At 39.9% G+C, this 18,612-nt stretch overlaps 1 protein-coding gene across 11 annotated transcripts in view; it reads right to left on the reverse strand.

The window, feature by feature from the left end:
• LOC138748152 (beta-1,4-mannosyl-glycoprotein 4-beta-N-acetylglucosaminyltransferase-like) overlaps window positions 1-18,612 on the reverse strand; it is a 69,427-nt gene that overhangs the window by 16,654 nt on the left and 34,161 nt on the right. Inside the window, exon 1 of one of the 11 annotated variants that reach the window (XR_011347835.1) lies at window positions 386-1,061. The exons of 8 other annotated variants lie outside the window; for them this stretch is intronic. The gene's annotated coding sequence lies outside the window, so the exon portion shown is untranslated. Of the gene's footprint in view, window positions 1-362; window positions 1,062-18,612 lie in introns of those variants that run through there. 2 more of the 11 variants (XM_069907903.1, XM_069907905.1) reach the window with 2 other exon arrangements.

The following is an 18,612-nucleotide window of genomic DNA, read 5'->3' on the forward strand; positions in this document are numbered from 1 at the left end:
TGCTGCTCCAATTCATTCAGTGTGATCAGACACCCCAGAAAAGTCAACCCCAAACAAGGGCACAGTGTGCCTGGAATGATTCACCCACAACAAGCATAAAATGGAAGAGATGTCTCCGAAGGCAGCAGAGGGGACAGATACTGATCAAGGACTGGCAGAGAGGGTTTGAGTGGGGGAAATTTTTCTCGGGTGTCAGTAAAGCACAAGTTAAAGCCCCTCCACTGATTGTAGAATCGGATTTAAATGTTACTGGTAAAGGAACACTGGCAGAAACGAAAGTATAGCTTTAAAAAAAAATCTGGCAAATAAAAATAGGAACTGCAGAGCTTCAGAATATCTTTAATCTCATCTTGTTCACTTACTGGCATTGTTAGTGCAGCCTTACCGAATCTGGCCTTTGTGGAGACCTCTGAAAGCTCTGCACTGCTTTCTCCTCAATCCACTTCAGCATTTCTGCCCTGTGCTGGGCTCAGTCCATCCTCTTTTCTATCTGCCTCATCAGTTCCTGATTTACTTCATGCCTGCTGCAACCTGGTTCACTGCAAGCTTCAAACCGTCACCCAGCGGTCTTCGATTGGCTGTAGGACACTCAGCACCTGGAGTGGCTCAAAGAGACTCTAATTATGCAGCCCACAGGATACCTGTACCTGCGTTTCATTCCAAAACGCTATTCAAACTTGCTTGCTGATTGCTGGAACTGTTCCTCGATTCCCCTCTGTACTCTTCATAATCCACTGAATGATTGCTAAACTGAGAATGCTGAAGCTGGTTGTCAATCTCTTTCCACACGAGGGAACAGGTTTAAGGCTTTTTCTTCTGTATAAAATCATAATCTGTCTCTACCAAGCTCCGCCACACAGTAGTTGAACAATCCTCCCCGATTTCATTCTCCTACACAGTTGGCAGCTGGCATGAATCAGCCTCTTATTTCCATCACTCCTTCCTCCCCATGTCTCTGTGCTTTACACTGGCATTCCAGCTGCTCTGTGGCTTTGTCCACTATTGTACAAGCTCTATATACTGCAGTGGGGTACTGAAGCATTAAATTTATTGCAGGTCATTGCATGTCTCACTCGAGACACATCACAGGAGATGTAAACAAACTATCTATAAATACAAGGACAGTCCAGATTCATCTGGCTGATTGCAGAATAGACAAACTTTGAAATTAAACAAAAAAATCTGCAGAGGTGGAGGTTGAGTACAATACACAAAAGTGCTGGAGAAACTCAACAGTGTCCACAGGAAGTAAAGGTTAACCAAAATTTTAGGTCTGGGCACATATTTCATGAGAAATTTAAATATAGAAAAAAATATTTTTTGAAGAATGCCAGCCTTTTGCCATGTCATAAAACCCATACAAGGCTTATAGGGGCCAAAGGATAGTTGAAATCTGAAACCTATTCTGAGTGAGCGATGAAGACAAAACTTTCATGTTGTATCTGAATGAACATTTGAAACACCTGAGCAGATTGCTACAGGCCAAGTGAGGCAAGTGTGGATACATGATGGCCAGCAGAGCCAGTTTCCATGCTGAATGGACTCGTGGCCACTGCCCTGCTCTCTCTACATACCTCTCTATCTCAACAGCTTGCTAGCCTCTGCACTTTGAATGACTCCCTCCATTCATGTTTCTCTGGAAAAAACATTTCTTTTTTAAAAATCTCTGCCTGAAATTAATTACCTCTTCCAGAAACATGCTTCCTGGTTTATTTCCCATTGAAAATGCACACCACCAGAACAAAGGACAGTTTATTTCCTGTTTACAGACTACTGAACTCAACTCTCATTGGTAAAATGATCCTGCCCTTGTACTGTTTTCACTGAACTTTTCCTTCATAATCCAATTTTTATTTTGAACTACAGTACCCACATTACTTGTGCCTGGATAGCAAACACACATTTTCACTGTAGTCCAAACACTGGAGAATTTTTAAAAAATCAAATAGTTATGAATCCTAGGACCCTGCTGTATTTAATAACAATTTTCTCGCATACCCTTCTGCTCAAGGATCTATATTCCAGTATTTTCTTGAAATACTGCCATTTAGCAAACATGGCCTCTTCTTGTTCCATCTGCCAAAGTCACACTGTTAGACCTTCTCTGCCAAAGTCACACTGTTAGACTTCCTCTGCCAAAGTCACACTGTTAGACTTCCTCTGCCATTCATGTACCCATTCAAGTAGCTATTGTCCATTACAATCCTCCTTGGTTTAGCACAATTGGACCATCCACAAATTTGGAAACTTTATCCTGTATATCCAAATGCTAGTCATCGAGTCCAAGAGGTCAAAAGTATCAAGCATCTTTCAATCTGAAAACACTTCCTTTTTAAACCACACTTCTCTACTTTATGCCTTTCAGCTAAATTCCTATCCATAACAACCACACATAGATCAGTTTTGATCAGTTGTGTGGAACTTCAGGCATCTGCTGAAAATCCATAATATGTGTTCCCTTTGGCAACTTTAGCCTTATGCAATCAATAAAGTACAATTAGACAAATCAAACAACATTCCTTAAACATGTTCCTGCTGGCTCACTTATTAACTCAAACATCAAATGTTCATTAGTATGTTTTCCACATTTCTAAAACTGGCACCATAGCACAAGTTAAAATAACAATTACCTTTTTGCAAAGGGCATAATTGCAATCTTTCAGAGTTTTTGCAGCACCTACCTATCAAGAGAGGTTTAAGACAGCTCATTTACAACTTGCAATCAGTAACCCAGAATAAGTGCCCTCTGGATCAGACAATTTATTTTAAGCATAACCAGGCTTTCACGCACTTTATTTTCCAGTGAGACCACGCCTGGCTTACTGCGTGCAGTTCTGATCTCCTTACAAGAGGGAGAAAGGGCATACTACTGGTTTTGGAGAGGAAGTTCACCAGTTTGATTCTGGAGGTGGAGGGAGAAATGAACTGAAGAAGAGATATAAAGCCCCCTGGGTCCATACTCATTGGAATTCCAAAGAATGAGAGATCTTGTAGAAACATTTAAAAATTATGAAAAGATGGAGGCAGGAACATAGTTTACACTGGTAGGTGACACCAAGGGACATCGCTTCAAAATTCAGAAGAGTACATTTAGGACACCAATGAGAAGGAACTGCTTCTCCCAGTGAAGTGATTCTGTAGAATTCCTTGCTCAAGGAAGCAGTAGAGGCTCAATAAATAAACTGAAAGCATATTAGGGAATTAAGAGTTATGGGGAAAGGGTAGGTAAGAGGCATTTAGTCATGCCTAGATCAACCATGATCTTGTTGAATGGCAGAGTAGGTTCAATAGACAAGATAGCGGACTCCTGCTCCTTTGTGGATTGTTCTTTATGTTAACTAGTACTTTCCCCCATAATGTTCTTTGCACATCTTCCCTTTATAGGGTTATTGTTGGCAGTCCTTACTTTTCTTCACAAAATGTTACACACCATTTCTTTCATCATGTCTCCTGCTCTTTTGTCATTTAGGGTGTTTGCCTTTGGGTTTCCTGGGCGCTTTCCCCTTGTGGGAATTGTTGTAATATGCACCTAAAATGTTTCATTAGTTCTTGTCATGCAAATTTGGTCTAATTGGATGCTGCCCAGATACTTTCTGGTCATCCTATTGACATTAGCTCTCCACCAATTAACACATTTTACTTTGACTTTCTCTTTGCGGGTCTTCATCATTGATCTTAATCTTAGAATCCAACGATTCAGATTAATCGTGCACTCTCCCACTTTGTTAGCATTTCCCCAGGAACCCTTTCTTGGGTTGGAAACAAACTGATCAGGGTAATTTGTCTGAAGAGTGCATTTTCAGAGGTCCCCAATTCTATGCTCTTTATTCTGACATTATACAATCAATATTGGGATAAGTGAAACCTTCTCCCACTACTCACATATTCCCATAATTTAGATCACGACCATACGAACAGAAATAGCCTATTGAGTCTGCACCATCATTCAATCATGAGCTGATCCATTTCCTCCACTACCTGGCCTTCTCCCCCTAACCTTTAAAGCTCTGGCTAATCAGGAACCAATCATTTTCTGCCTTAAATACACCCAACAATGGCCTCCATAACCACCTGTGGCAATAAATTCCACAGATTCACCATCTTCTGGCTACAAGTTCCTCCACATCTCTGTTCTATCTGGCTACCTTTCAATCCTGAAATTGTCCTTTTTGTCCAAAACTCTCCAACCACAGGAAACAACCTTTCAACTTTGACTCTGCCAATACCTAAGAGCTCTAAAGAGTTAGACCCCAAAGTCCACACTGTTAAGTATCTTACAATTAACCATATACCCTGCCTTCAAGTTTGACCTTCCAAAATGCATTACCTCACACTTGTCCGGATTGGACACCCTCTGTGACCTTTCCACCCTACTCTACATCCTGTCTACACCCTGATAACATGAAGAACAGCATAAACCTACTAAATGGTCAACAAATCTGAATACTTTCCAATTATCCAAAGCTTCAAAATAAGGAGAAACCACAAAAACACCAGAATTATGGGCAGTTTAAATAATGTTCCTGGCAGAAAATTGGTAACATGAGCTGAATGAGAGCACACTGAGATGAAACCACAAGTAAAACTTGGAATCATAGAAAGGTATAGCCACCTCTCTTGGATTGGGTATAGCCACCTCTCTTGGATATTCAACAGCATTACTTGTGCCAAAAAACCACACCATTCACCTCCGAGCGATCAAAGATTTAATGAATTTTTACCTGGAGCATTTACAACTCTGTCATTAAGAGAAATTTGCAGATGACACAACAATAGTTGACCTCAACCGCAACAACAATGAGCCACATTACTGAGAAGAGGTGGAAATCTAGTGATGTGGTGCGAGTGCAACAACATAAGTATCAACGTTGTCTAGACAAAGGAGATGATTGTGGACTTCAGGAGAGCCAGGAATGATCACCCTCCACTTATCAAAAAATCTGTAGAGAGTACAAAGTTCCTTGGTGTCCACTTAACTAGTGACCTATCGTGGACACATCTGTCAGGAAGGTGAAACGGTCAGGGCTGGTTTTAAGCCTATTTGACCAATTTGATCAAATTGGGCCCCGCGCCTCAAGGGGGCGAGTGTTTGAGTCCAGGCCTTGAGCAGAGAATACTGTGACGGACTTCGTTTAAACTGGTAAGAAAATAATAATACTGTAGGCCTTATAAACTGAGGGATTAGTCAGTGAACTTGTGAAGTTATTGCCCTTAATTGATCGTATTATCTCAGTGAAATATTTTTATTTTTAGGAAATATGTCTTCGATTAAACTACTGGCTGTAGGCCTCCTTTGTCTCCCTCATGATTCATTTTAATTTGACCCAGAGAACTTGTACTTTAATATGAGATTGAGATAGTGTCATGCAGTTAGCTTAAGCAGTCAGCCTGAACGTAACTAGCCTAGGCCTAAGCGTAGAATTTCTAACAATGTTAGCAATTGTAGATGGAATTGGTGAGGATATTCGGGTCTCATAAAGATGAATAACCCCAAAATTAGGTTAGTTTTAGATGATCTTTACTAGGCTAGGTCGCTGTGGGGGTTATAGCCTACATCTTTACGAGCTGGTTTACAAGGTTATTCAGCTCTAGGGGCATGTACTGTACATCTCGGGGTTATTCATCTTTACAAGATCCAGATATTCTTAGCAAGGCTGCCTTTGTCATTGTTTCATAATTTTGCAATGGTTTGATTTAGTATCAAAATAGTACTGGGCTACTGTTACTAACTATGCTATTGCACTGCCAGGGCTTAATATAGCCTATTTCAAGTTTGTGGTGATTTGGAACAGGTGCAGTTTAGCTTGACCATGCTGAAATTGTTTCCTTCGGGGGCGAATTTCAACTGTTACATGCATCAGTTTTTCCGCTGATTTACTAGTGACAAACTAGCACTAGACATTTGACTAGAAAATCAGCTAAAAATAAAAACCAGCAAAATTAAAGTGCGTCCCCCCATTCTGGAACGTAACCTTACAATTACTAACCTAACTATTACTAAAAACAAGGCAATTCTTACCCTATTCGAAGTTGTCGTCATTCAACAAATCCAGAATCGGTCGCTTGTTTTGCTGTTCGGTGACGTTCACAAGTTGAGAGTTGGGTGCGTTGTTCCAAGGTCAGCAGCTGACGTTGGAGCAAAGTAAAGCTAACGAGCAAAATGACGTGGGATTGACGTTGGTTTCTTACGTTGTACCAATGACGATGACCACATTGTTCCATTGTTGAATCAACGTAGACATGTTATCAGGGATGTCGAGTCCAATTTTATAACAAATTACTAATGTCTAGTTTTTTGTGTAATTTTAAGTCTAAACATTTTTAAATATTCTTCTTTTACCTTTTTTACCTTAAAAATATAGCCCAGAGAATTAGCAGCTTAAAATTTGTATGTCATTTTACATGGCCAGCACAAGCAGAGATAGAGAAAAAGGCCGTAAGTATTTAAGCAGCAACCAGAAACGAGCACTGGCCAAGGCTACGGTAGATGCAAATGGAAAACATAGAGGGGCTATCACAAAATTCCTTGTCACCCCATCTTTGAAGCGCCCATGTATTGAGGATGAAGAAAACAAAAACAATTCAGAGAATGACAATACAGCCTCGAGTCCAATTCCAGTTGATGAACACAATGATGAAATTGATAACAAGTTAGAAAAGGATGACACAGCTGTGAATCAGATTGAAGATGATCTCGCTACACCCCAAGTCAGTGCCAAACTGGAAAGTCCACTTATAGCCAAAAAAGACCAAGCCCAAACATCACGCAATGATGGATCATCCATGAGTACAGTTGTAATTAACATTTATGATGACCCAGCCAACTGGCCAGCATATATAAATCAAAATGTAAGAGATTATTTAACAATGAAAGGTCCTCCTATTCTAGTGAAATTTTCACGAAATGAAAAGGGATTGTGTTTTTCAAAGTTTCACTGGAAAAGGAAACTTCCAAATGGGGTGTGCATTGAAAGACCTGGGATGATATATTCTCAGTCTGCTGATAGAATTTATTGCTTTTATTGTAAACTTTTTAGTAAGAACACAACCAGCGCATTATCAACAAGTGGATTCAACAACTGGTCTAATCTTCATACAAGGTTGTGAGAGCATGAAAATTCTAAAAACCATTTGGAAGCTACATGGAGTTTCTGGGAGTTACACCAAAAACTTTGTAGTGGATAGACAATTGACAAAGAACTTGAAATAATCGTCAATGAACATGCAAAGCACTGGCAGCAGGTAGTCAAAAGGCTAGTAGCAATAGCGTAGTTTCTTGCTGAGACAAATCTGGCATTTAGAGGAACAGAGGAAAAAGTTGGTAATGAGAGTGTACACAATGGATAATTTTTATGTCTTGTTGAGCTGTTTGGAAAGTTTGACCCTGTTCTTGAAGAACATTTGCGAAAAGTCAAAACCCACGAAATTCATAATCATTATTTGGGAAAAGATACTCAGAATGAACTACTAGACATTATGCCTACAGCTATTTTGAATGAGATACTGAAACACTTAAAAGCAGCTAAGTACTACGCCATAATTTTAGACTCCATACCTGATACGAGTCACCAAGAGCAAATGTCTCTAACAATCAGGTACGTGTCTGATGATAACTTGGCTCCTTCAGGTATTTATGAACATTTCATAAAGTTTATGCAGGTTGAAAGTAGCACAGGAGAAGATTTATATAAAACATTATTAAACACACTGAAGGAATTAAATTTAGAAGTGAAAGATATTCTAGGCCAAGGCTATGACAATGGTAGAACATGAAAGGTCACACATCTGGAGTGCAAGCACGACTGTTGAAGGATAATTCAAGAGCTTTCTTTGTACCCTGTGCATGTCACAATTATAACCTTTTACTCGGAGATGTAGCCAAGTGTTGTACAGATGCTATAACATTTTTTGGGATCTTGCAAAGGATCTACATATTGTTCTCAACATCAACTAAGAGGTGGGCAGTTTTTAACAAACATGTACCCGGGTTATCAGTGAAACCCTTGAGCAACACAAGGTGGGAGTGTCGGATTGATAGTGTTAAAGCTATTTGTTATCAGGTTGGAGAAGTATATGATGCACTTGTGAAAATATCAGAGATAACCGATGAGCCCAAGGTAAAAGCAGAAGCTGAATCTTTAGCAAACCAGCTAAAAGACTACAATTTTTTAGTTTCTTTGATATTTTGGCATGAAGTACTTTTTAAAGTTAACTATGGAAGCAAGGAACTACAAGATGAAACAAAGGACATTGATGAAGCCATGGAGTCATTTGAAAAGCTATTATCATGGCTGAGAATTTATAGAGAGGGCGGTTTTAATGATGTCCTAATAGGCGCAACTGAATTGGCTGAAGCTGTTGAATTACCATTGGAGTTTAGACAATTTCAAGAAAAAAAACTACGTAGAAGGAAGAGAATGTTTTCATGTGAGGCAGAAGATCAAGCTTTAGATGATCCAAAAAGAAGCATACAGAGTTCAAGCTTCAGCTTAGTGCTAGACAAAGCTATTCATCTTTAGAGTCTAGATTTAAGCAGCTTAAAAGCCATGTAAAATTATTTGGATTTTTAGATAACTTTCAGAGCTTACAAAAGGCAGAAATTAAGGAAACACACAGCAGAACTTGAAGCAGCTTTAACTGACATCATACTAAAACAGAGCACTGATGGAGGGGTAGTTACTGAAGCAACTAAAGACATGGATGGTTATCTGTTGGCCGAAGAACTTGAAACTCTGAAAACTTTTCTTCCCTTCAGTGTCGTTAAGCCTCAAGCTTTGTTTGAATACCTGGTAGTAAACAATTGATTCACAGCATTTCCTAATGTTTTTATTGCTTTGAGGATTTACTTAACAATGCCTGTAACAGTCACATCAGGCGAAAGAAGTTTTTCAAAACTAAAACTGATTAAATCATACTTACGGTCAACAATTTCACAAGAGAGACTAAACAATTTGGCGATGCTATCTATAGAAAATGACATTACTAAAACCATTGACTTTGAAATTATTTTGAATGATTTTGCAAATAAAAAAGCCAGAAAAGTCTGTTTCTAAAAGACCTGCATAAACAGTATGTCTGTAATTGTCTTAACTTGTATTAAAAAATTAAAATGTTCATATTATCTTTCAATATTTAGTAATACAAGCATTTAATGCTTTTTGGCTAAGACTGACATACTACACGAAATATAAAACATCAATTGTGACTTCTGAAGAGACCCCGTTATCAATTTTCTAATTGGGCCCCACAATTCCTAGCACTGGCCCTGGAAACGGTGACTGCACTTCCTGAGAAGGAAGCGGTCAAGGCCACCGGTCATCATTACGTCAACCTTCCACAGGAGCTCTACCAAGAGCTGTGGCTGGCTGGATCACAGCGTGGTACAGATAGAGCAGAGGTCAATCTGTAGGACCACAAGAGTGGCAGAGAGGATCACTGAAATCTCCCTCCCTAATTGATGCGATCTGTCAGGTTCGTAGACAGAAGAGGGCACATAAAATTGTTGAGGACGCCTTCCATCCTGCACACATCTTTCAACTGCTTCTGTGAGGAAAGAGATCCAAAAATATCAGAGCCAGCACCGAAATGCTTCTTCCCACGGGCAGTGAGAATGCCGAATGATCAAAGGAACTGATCACATTGACCATCTGATTTCATATTTATGAAATAACATTTATTTCTTTGTATATACAAATATTTGTCCTGCATATGCATCACTTGTCTGTATGTGTTATACATGCATCTACATGTTTTGCACCGAGGTCCGAAGAACACAGTTTTGTCAGGTTGTACTTGTACAATCAGATGCTAAATAAACTGAACTTGAAAGCCTTCTCATTAGTTTAAAGCAGTCTGGTGGAATGCCCCAGATTTGCATAGTTAGCTATAATTCCAACAGGTAAAGGAACAGTAATTTTTAAAAATCAAAACTCCACAAGGGAAGTATTGTGCAGAAGAAGAACAAATCAATGTTTTAGGTCATTAAACTTCACCATTACTGGGAAAATTACGTTAAATGTATTTGAAGTGGGAGAGAAAGGAGAGAACAGAAAACCTGTAACAGACTGCAGATAGATTCCCCAGGTCAGAAATATTCTTTGTGTGGCAGATGCAAGTTATGAACATTTGCCACCATGTTGAAATAGGATGAATAATGAGACCATGCCTCAGGTTTCAGCCAGAGAAGAGCAAAATAATTTATTGAAGTGCTGTCAGGCTTGATATAGACAAACAACAGGTGACTTGCCGACATGACATCTGGAGTACATACTACCTCATGACATTCACATTGAGTAGGTCAGGGCTTCTCCATAGATCTCTGGGTGCTGCTGAGTCCCTATGCCTCGTAGCTGTAGTGGCTAGTTACCAGTAGATAGGAGCCTGTTGTGTCGAGCTATCATGAGTTTGGAGCTGTTAGTTCTAGTTCTGCCTACTCCCCTCCACCTCCAGCATACCGCTACACAGCTCCACCCAGAACCAATGGTAGGCTCAGCAGTTATGTTCGAGTGCAGACGTACTGCAGGGAGAGTGAAACTGACATGCTGCGTGCATGGCGCTGTGCTGGTGCATCGTGTACTGCATAAAATCATGTAGGGAACTGGTGCATTGTGTACAAAAGCTGCTGGGGAAGTGTACAATCAATTGGTAAGCCAAAAAAACAACACGAATAAATAGGAATCATATGAGACACTTAAGGTCTGCAAAAGGTAATTAAAGACAGTTGTGAAAAGTCAACGTTGATTATAGACAATTATAGTTAAGGCACATGAGAAACTCAGAACAGTATTTGAAACTAAAAGTCCACACTGTAAAAGGATTGTTGGTAAATGTGAGAATCTATAGTGCCAATCCCAGTCTGCTAAGAAAGAGAAAAGTTTAGTAGCAGCTAAAACCTGCAATGACACACAGGAACTGGCAGGTGGCGTGCCAGAGCCGCCCAGCGTGTAGCCAATGCTATGTTGAGCAGGAGACCGAACCCTGTTGCAATGAGTTTTGCCTTTAGTTCGAGGTCTCAGACAGGCGGCTTTTAAAAAATGTTTTATTTCACAGGTCAATTCTTCCATCAGGGGTGGGGGCAGCTCCGGGATGCGTGATCTTCTCTTGGGGGAGTTAATAGTTGTTCCCGGGTCGAGTAGTTTTCCCTGTGGGAGTAACCGGTTGAAACTTGTGGGGGGATCCCCCCCCCGCCAGTCACAGCTACGGAGATACAAACGACTCAAGGTCTGAAGAAGCTCGTTTGAAAAGTCTGTGTTGAGGACAGCAGACCTTGCTGATTTAAGACGCCTTCAGATACTGAAGATCGGGGAGTGTAAACACTTTGCAAAACTGTAGTTACCATGCGATGCTTTGTCCAGCATTTACACGCAGCTTTTTATGTATAGAAAGAATTTCCCCTAGTCGTTGCGGCTGGTTTCTCAGTTTGTGAGGCAGAAAACCAACGTTTAGGTTATATATTTTTGTCTTTCCAAACCTGCTCTATGTTGTCGACCGAGTATCGTAAAATCTACGGTTGACCAGTTTGTGGCAAGCAAGCTGTGTTTTGCAGAAATGTTGCAATCGTTGCTTAGGCTTGCAAAGAAAAAGTTCGTTGTTCACAAGTGAGCTGTTGGGAAAAGTTTGCAGTTGTTGCTCAGGCCTGTAGAGTTCATTGCTGAGTTTAACTATGGTTAAACCCTTGTCGATGTCACCAATGTGGCAGATTCAAGTTATGAACATTTGCCATCATGTTGAAATAGGATGAATAACGAGACCACACCTCATGTTTCAGCCAGAGAAGAGCAAAAGCATTTATTGACATGCTTTCAGGCTTGATATAGACAGTAAACAGGAGCCTGTTGTGTCTAGCTATCGTGAGTTTAGAGCTATTAGTGCAGGTTCTGCCCACTCCTCTTCCCTCCCTCCCTCCCTCTCCCCCCACCCCCCCAACCGTACCACTACATTTGCTCATTTTGGACAGATGCATCCTGTGCAACTAGAACATCACCACAATGCAAAATGTCCCTGAAATGACTGTGGTGAGGTGAAAACAGTCTGCCACGTCATTGCAGAATGTAGATTCACTAAGAAAGTGTGGAGAAGGATGCAAGATTGTCATGGTTCATACCCAGCAGTAGCATGACAGAGGACTTTATGATCTATGGGCTGTTCCTGGGGACACACACAGATTCAGAGATCCATAACTGCTGGAAGACCGTCAACTTAGTGAAAGATGCTCTTTGGTCTGTCCGAAACTTGTTGGTCTTTCAGCACATTGAGATATCAATGAGGGAATGCTGCCAAATGAGGGATGCATGGAGGCTTGGCATAGCCAACATGAGGGCATTGGAGTCCTTCCACTACTGGCTATTGAAGGTCTGAGACTGAGGGAAAGCCCCTCAAACAAACAGAGGAGAGTCACTACAAGGTGTTGCAGTGGTGGGAATGATATACGGTAAATAGAAAATGAAAGTAAAAACGTACACTGATAGAAATGTATGGATACAAAGTACAGATTAATTGTTACAGTACATCATATTCAATCCTGAGATTTTTTTTTTTAAAAACAGGCCAGGCAGAATTACTATTTATTGGTAGTGCAAAAAAAAAACTGTACTCAAGAGATACAAATACAAAGAGAAATACAAGCAAAGAAAGAAATGTAATCAGATGGAATGCACTACACAGAAAATATTTAAAAATAAATAATGTGCAAAGTAAGAGGCCTTAAATGAGTCTCAAATTGAGTGTGGAGTGGTAGCAAATTGTTCCTGACCCTGGTGAGAACAGAGTATGTCCAGAGTGGTGTGGATCCTTGATGATTGCTGCTGCTCTCTGATGGCAGTGTTCCATAGAAATTTTCTTGATGGTGGGGAGAGTTTTGGTTGTGTCTTCTATCTCTTGTAGGGCTTCGCACTCAAAGGTATTGGTTCCACAAAAGCAGTTCATGATGTAGCCAGTCAGCACATTTTCCACTACACATCTGTAGAATTTTGCCAAGGTCTTCAATGTCATACCAAATCTCCGCAAACTCCTGAGGAAGCAGAGGTGCTTTCTTCATGACATTCATGTATTGAGTCCAGGAAAGGTCCTCCAAGATGGTAACACCCAGCAATTTAAATTTGCTCACCCTCTCCACCTCTGATTCCCCTTTTGATCACTGGATTGTCCATCTTCAGTTTTCCATTCCAAACATCCACAATCAGCTCCTTGGTTTTGTTGATATTAAGTGAGAGGTTATTGCCAGTACAGCCTTCAGCTAAGTCTTGAATTTCCCTCCTGTATGCTAATTCATCGCCTCTAATTCATCGTCAGCAAATTTGCAGATGGTATTATTGTTGTACCAAGCCACACCATCATAGACGTAAAGAGAGGAGAGCAGGGGGCAGCCCTGTGGTGCTCCAGTACAAATGGAGTTTGTGGAGGAGAGGTTCTTGCCAATCCTCACCAATTGTAGCCTGCAGGTGTGGAAATCCAGGATCCATTTCCAAAGCACAGGTCTTGGAATTTGCAGATCAGTTGAAGGGATGACGGTATGGCATTCTGAATTGTAGTCAATAAAGAGCATCCTGATGTTTGCATCTTTGCTGTCCAGGTGTTTTTGGGCTTTGTGTAGAGCCAGTAGCTGTTTTCAAACCACAAGCAAGCAGTGACTCTATTTTGTCCTGGTGAAATTCCCAGGAATTATGAACCTTCTGAGCTTTCACAACAGTCCAAATTCCTGGGAAATTGCCCTCCTTGGCAATTTAGGGGGGGGGGTTCTTCCCCCCCAACTGATGGCACCTGATGCACTCATAGAAGTAAATTTCCCCCCTCCCCATCCATTGGTCGCTCATCCACCTGCTTGCCTCCTCTCCCTCACCTTGCCCCAGCCCCCCACACTTTGCAATGGTGACAATGCTGGATGAATGGCCAACTTCATTTCCCATAATTCCTCATGCAGCTGGAACCACTCTGGGAAATCCATCTGTGTGAGGGATTATGGTTGACAAGGATGGTCATTCATCCCACATTATGCTGTTGTCGCAGTATGCTGAAGCAGCCTGCTGTTTCAGGGGGTAGGTATCTTAATTTTAAAATTGCCTTCGTGACGCAGCACACAAGCACTGACATCATGAGGCTTCTTCTGCTTGGCCATTTGCTCTTTCCATACCGCAAGGAGAGGGTGGTCTGGGGAAATTTCCTGGTGTCGCGGCCCTACCTTTAAGGTAGAACGGCGGACCCATTTAAAATTCTTTGGCCAACCTTCTCACACCACAGGTTCAAGGGAGGGTTCCTGGGAAAATTTCCTGAGAATCTTCATTTTACACATGGTATGAAAAGGCCTACTGAGATGGCATCTGTTGCAGTAGGCAAATTGGAATTTTGTCCTGCTCAGACAGGAGCTGATATGCTTTCATGTCAGTCTTTTAAAACATTTCACTGTGGACACAAATGAACTGGTCAGTAGTTATTTAGGCAGGTTAGCAAACTCTACTTGGGCACAGCTGCAATGGCGGCCTGTTTGAAACACATGGGTATCACACCCTACTGGAGTGAGATGTTAAAGATACCCCTGAATACATTTGCAAGTTATTTAGCACAGGTTTTCAGTACTTGGCCAAGTACTCCATCTGTACCCAATGCTTTCCTTGGGTTCACTCTTCTGAAGACAGCCATACATCATCCTCAGATACTGACAGTAGAAGATCATCAGGGTACATGGTGGTGCATAGTGGTTTTTCCTTGTTCTGGTGGCCAAATCAGGTGTAGAAAGCAACAAGTTCATCTGGTTGTCTCCTATCGCATTGGATTTGGTTTTCTAGTAGATTATGTCACTTAGGCCCTGTCACCACTATCGGGCATCTTTTGTTGTCTCCATTCTTGTCTGGAATCTCCACCTGGCCTGAGAGAAGGCTTTTTATAGGTCGTACCTGCTCCTTATGAAGATTTCCTGGGAACTGAATTTCATTGTTCATCCAGGGCTTCTAGTTGGGAAAATCCTGAACAATTTGGGTGACAGTACAAAGGGTGCAAAGAGGCTTCGAACGGTGTTCTTTTTGCAAATAATTTAATGTGAATGAAATCTATTTTTGGAAAAGAAAATGTGCTCATACTTTGACGAAGGGCTCAGGGCCAAAACATTGGTTATCCTTTACTTCCTACTGTCGCTGCCTGACCTGCTGAGATTCTCCAACACTCTTGTGCATTTGTATTGGTGTCCATGTGGGGGAGCCTTCACCATAAGAAATTCAGTACCACAAAATCACTACGTCAAGAACATGCAGGTAGGGGGGAGTCACGTGATGGAGTAGTGGCCGGTCAGGGAACTCCAGCCCTCTCCGGAAAAGTTTAAAAAAAATACACAAAACAAAAAGATACAAGAATAAAAATTAAAACAAAGTAAAAGTAAAGGTGGGAAGAAAATGGCAGCGAAGAAAGAAAAGTCGAAAGCAACGGGAAGAAGAGAAGAAGAAAGAACATCAGAAGAAGAAGGTGAAGGCCTTACATGTCCGAGGAGGCCCACCGCGGAGAGAGAAGCCCGCTCCCTCAGGTCAGTGGAAGTCCCGAGCTCGGGACTACAAAAATGGCTCGCGGAGCCAAGTAAAAGTGCGCAACCGCGCATGAAAAAAAACACTGACGGGAGGGGGGAACAGCTGAGGAGTCGATCTCCACAGCTGAGGATGACAGCTGCAACACAACAACAGGAAGAGAACATAGAAAACAACGAGAACAAGAAAGAGTAAAAAGAAAACAAGGAAACAACAGATGACCAACCCAGAGGAAGAAGAAGAACATAGAGAAATGGAAGAAGAAGGGAAAGGCAAGACAATGGATATATATTTTTTAAAGAATATATGGAATCAGTAAAAGAAGTACAAGAATTTAGTGAAATAAAAAGAAGAATTAAAAGTGCAGAAGAAAAAATGAATAGAATAGAGATGGTCATGTCAGATATAGGAAAAAGAATGGACAAGGTGGAAGAACGAGAAACAGCCGTAGAAATGGAAGTAGAGGACTTAAAAGAGAAATTAGAAGAATCTGATAAAAAAGTTAAAGAGACACAAGAGCTGTTAGCTCAGAAGATAGATATAATGGAAAACTATAATAGAAGAAATAATATAAAGATAGTGGGCCTTAAGGAAGATGAAGAAGGCAAGAATATGAGAGAATTTATAAAAGATTGGATCCCCAGGGTCCTAGGAAGACCAGAATTACAGGAAGAAATGGAAATAGAAAGGGCACATAGAACATTAGCCCCGAAACCACAGCCACAGAAAAAACCAAGATCCATTTTAGTAAAATTCTTAAGATATACAACAAGAGAAAATATATTGGAGAAAGCAATGAAGAAAATAAGAGAAGACAAAAAGCCACTGGAATACAAAGGTCAAAAAATTTTTTTCTATCCAGACATAAGTTTTGAACTCCTGAAGAATGTGTGTGTGTGCGTGCGTGCGTGCGTGCGTGCGTGCGTGCGTGCGTATTTAAAGGAAAATATATAGAGTATAGATAAGAATTAATAAGGGAATGAAAGGGAAGAGAGGAAGTAAGGAGGGAATTAAGAGAGTGACCTTTGTTATATATGAAAATTGAAATCTTTTCTGGGGGGGGCTGGGTGGGGAGGAGTTACGGTCACTGCGAAATCAGTTGACGCTTGCGAGTCAATTCGCAAATCCAAATGGAGAGGGGAGATATGGTTGCCCGACAAGGGATAAAGGGCAACTCAGGAAGGGGAGGGGATAGTGGGGTTAAAGAAATTTTAGATAGGAGAATAAGGGAAATGTTTGATGTTTTAGAAATGTTGTCTTATAAAGTGTTCAAAACAAGAAAGCTGAAATGGATAAGAAGGAAAGGTGATGATGAGGAAAACGGAAAGGAAAGATAAACAAAGTATGAAATGGCAATGTTGAATTATATGACTTCAAATATTAACGGAATACATAACCAAATCAAAAGGAAGAAACTGCTAAATTTACTGAAAAAATAAGAAATTGATATAGCATTCGTGCAAGAAACACATTTAACTGAAATGGAGCACAAAAAATTAAAGAGAGATTGGGTAGGACATGTAACAGCAGCGTCATATAATTCAAAAGCAAGAGGAGTAGCTATATTAATCAGTAAAAATGTACCAATTAAAATAGAAGAGGAAATAATAGATCCAGCAGGGAGATATGTAATGATAAAATGTCAGATATATTCGGAGTTTTGGAATTTACTCAATGTATATTCACCTAACGAAGAAGATCAAAAATTTATGCAAGATATTTTTTTGAATATAGCAGACACGCAAGGGAACATACTAATAGGAGGGGATTTCAACCTTAATTTGGATTCAAACATGGATAAAACTGGGAAAAAAATTAACAGAAAGAACAAAGTAACCAAATTTATAATTAAATCGATACAAGAAATGCAACTTTTGGATATATGGAGGAAACAACACCCAAAGGAAAATGAATATTCATATTATTCGGGTAGACATAAAACATACTCAAGAATAGACCTATTCCTGTTATCAGCTCGTATGCAAGACAGAGTAAGAAAAACAGAATATAAAGCTAGAATATTATCGGACCACTCACCCTTGATATTGACAATAGAGTTAGAGGACATCCCTCCAAGAATGTATAGATGGAGATTAAACTCCATGCTACTTAAAAGGCAGGATTTTAAAGAATTAATTGAAAGACAAATTAAAATGTACTTTGAAATAAATACGGAATCAGTGAAAGATAAGTTTATACTATGGGACGCAATGAAAGCGTTCAACAGAGGGCAAATAAGAAGTTATGTAACCAAGATGAAGAAGGACTACAATCAGGAAACAGAGCAGTTGGAAAGGGAAATAGTAAATATAGAAAAAGAATTAGCAATGAAGGAAGACACAACTAAAAGAAGAGAATTGGCAGATAAAAAAATAAAATATGAAACACTACAAACATATAAGGTGGAGAAGAACATAATGAAAACAAAACAGAAATATTATGAACTAGGAGGAAAAAATGCACAAAATTCTAGCATGGCAGCTTAAGACAGAACAACCTAAGAGAATGGTATTGGCATCAAGGAAAAAAGACAAACAAATCACATATAATCCAACAGAGATTAATGAAAACTTCAGAGAATTCTACGAACAATTATACCAAACTGAAAACGAAGGGAAAGAAGACAAAATAGATGAATTTTTAAATAAAATTGAACTACCAAAATTACAAATAGAGGAACAAAATAAATTAACAGAACCATTTGAAATAGTAGAAATACAAGAGATAATAAAAAAAACTACCAAATAATAAAACACCAGGAGAGGATGGATTCCCAATAGAATTCTATAAAACATTTAAAGATTTATTAATTCCTCCCCTCCTGGATTGATAAAACAAAAAGCTTATCAGATTCATGCAAAACAGCAATAATTACAGTAATACCAAAGACGGGGAAAGATCCACTCGCACCAGCGTCATATAGACCAATATCTTTACTTAACACAGATTATAAGATAATAGCTAAACTATTAGCAAACAGATTAGCAGACTATGTACCTAAAATAGTAAATCTAGACCAAACTGGATTTATTAAAAAAAGACGAACAACAGACAATATTTGTAAATTTATTAACTTAATTCATGTAGTAGAAGGGAATAAAGCTCC

Source organism: Narcine bancroftii, chromosome 13 (genome assembly GCF_036971445.1).
Source record: "Narcine bancroftii isolate sNarBan1 chromosome 13, sNarBan1.hap1, whole genome shotgun sequence".
NCBI classification, from domain to species: Eukaryota; Metazoa; Chordata; class Chondrichthyes; order Torpediniformes; family Narcinidae; genus Narcine; species Narcine bancroftii.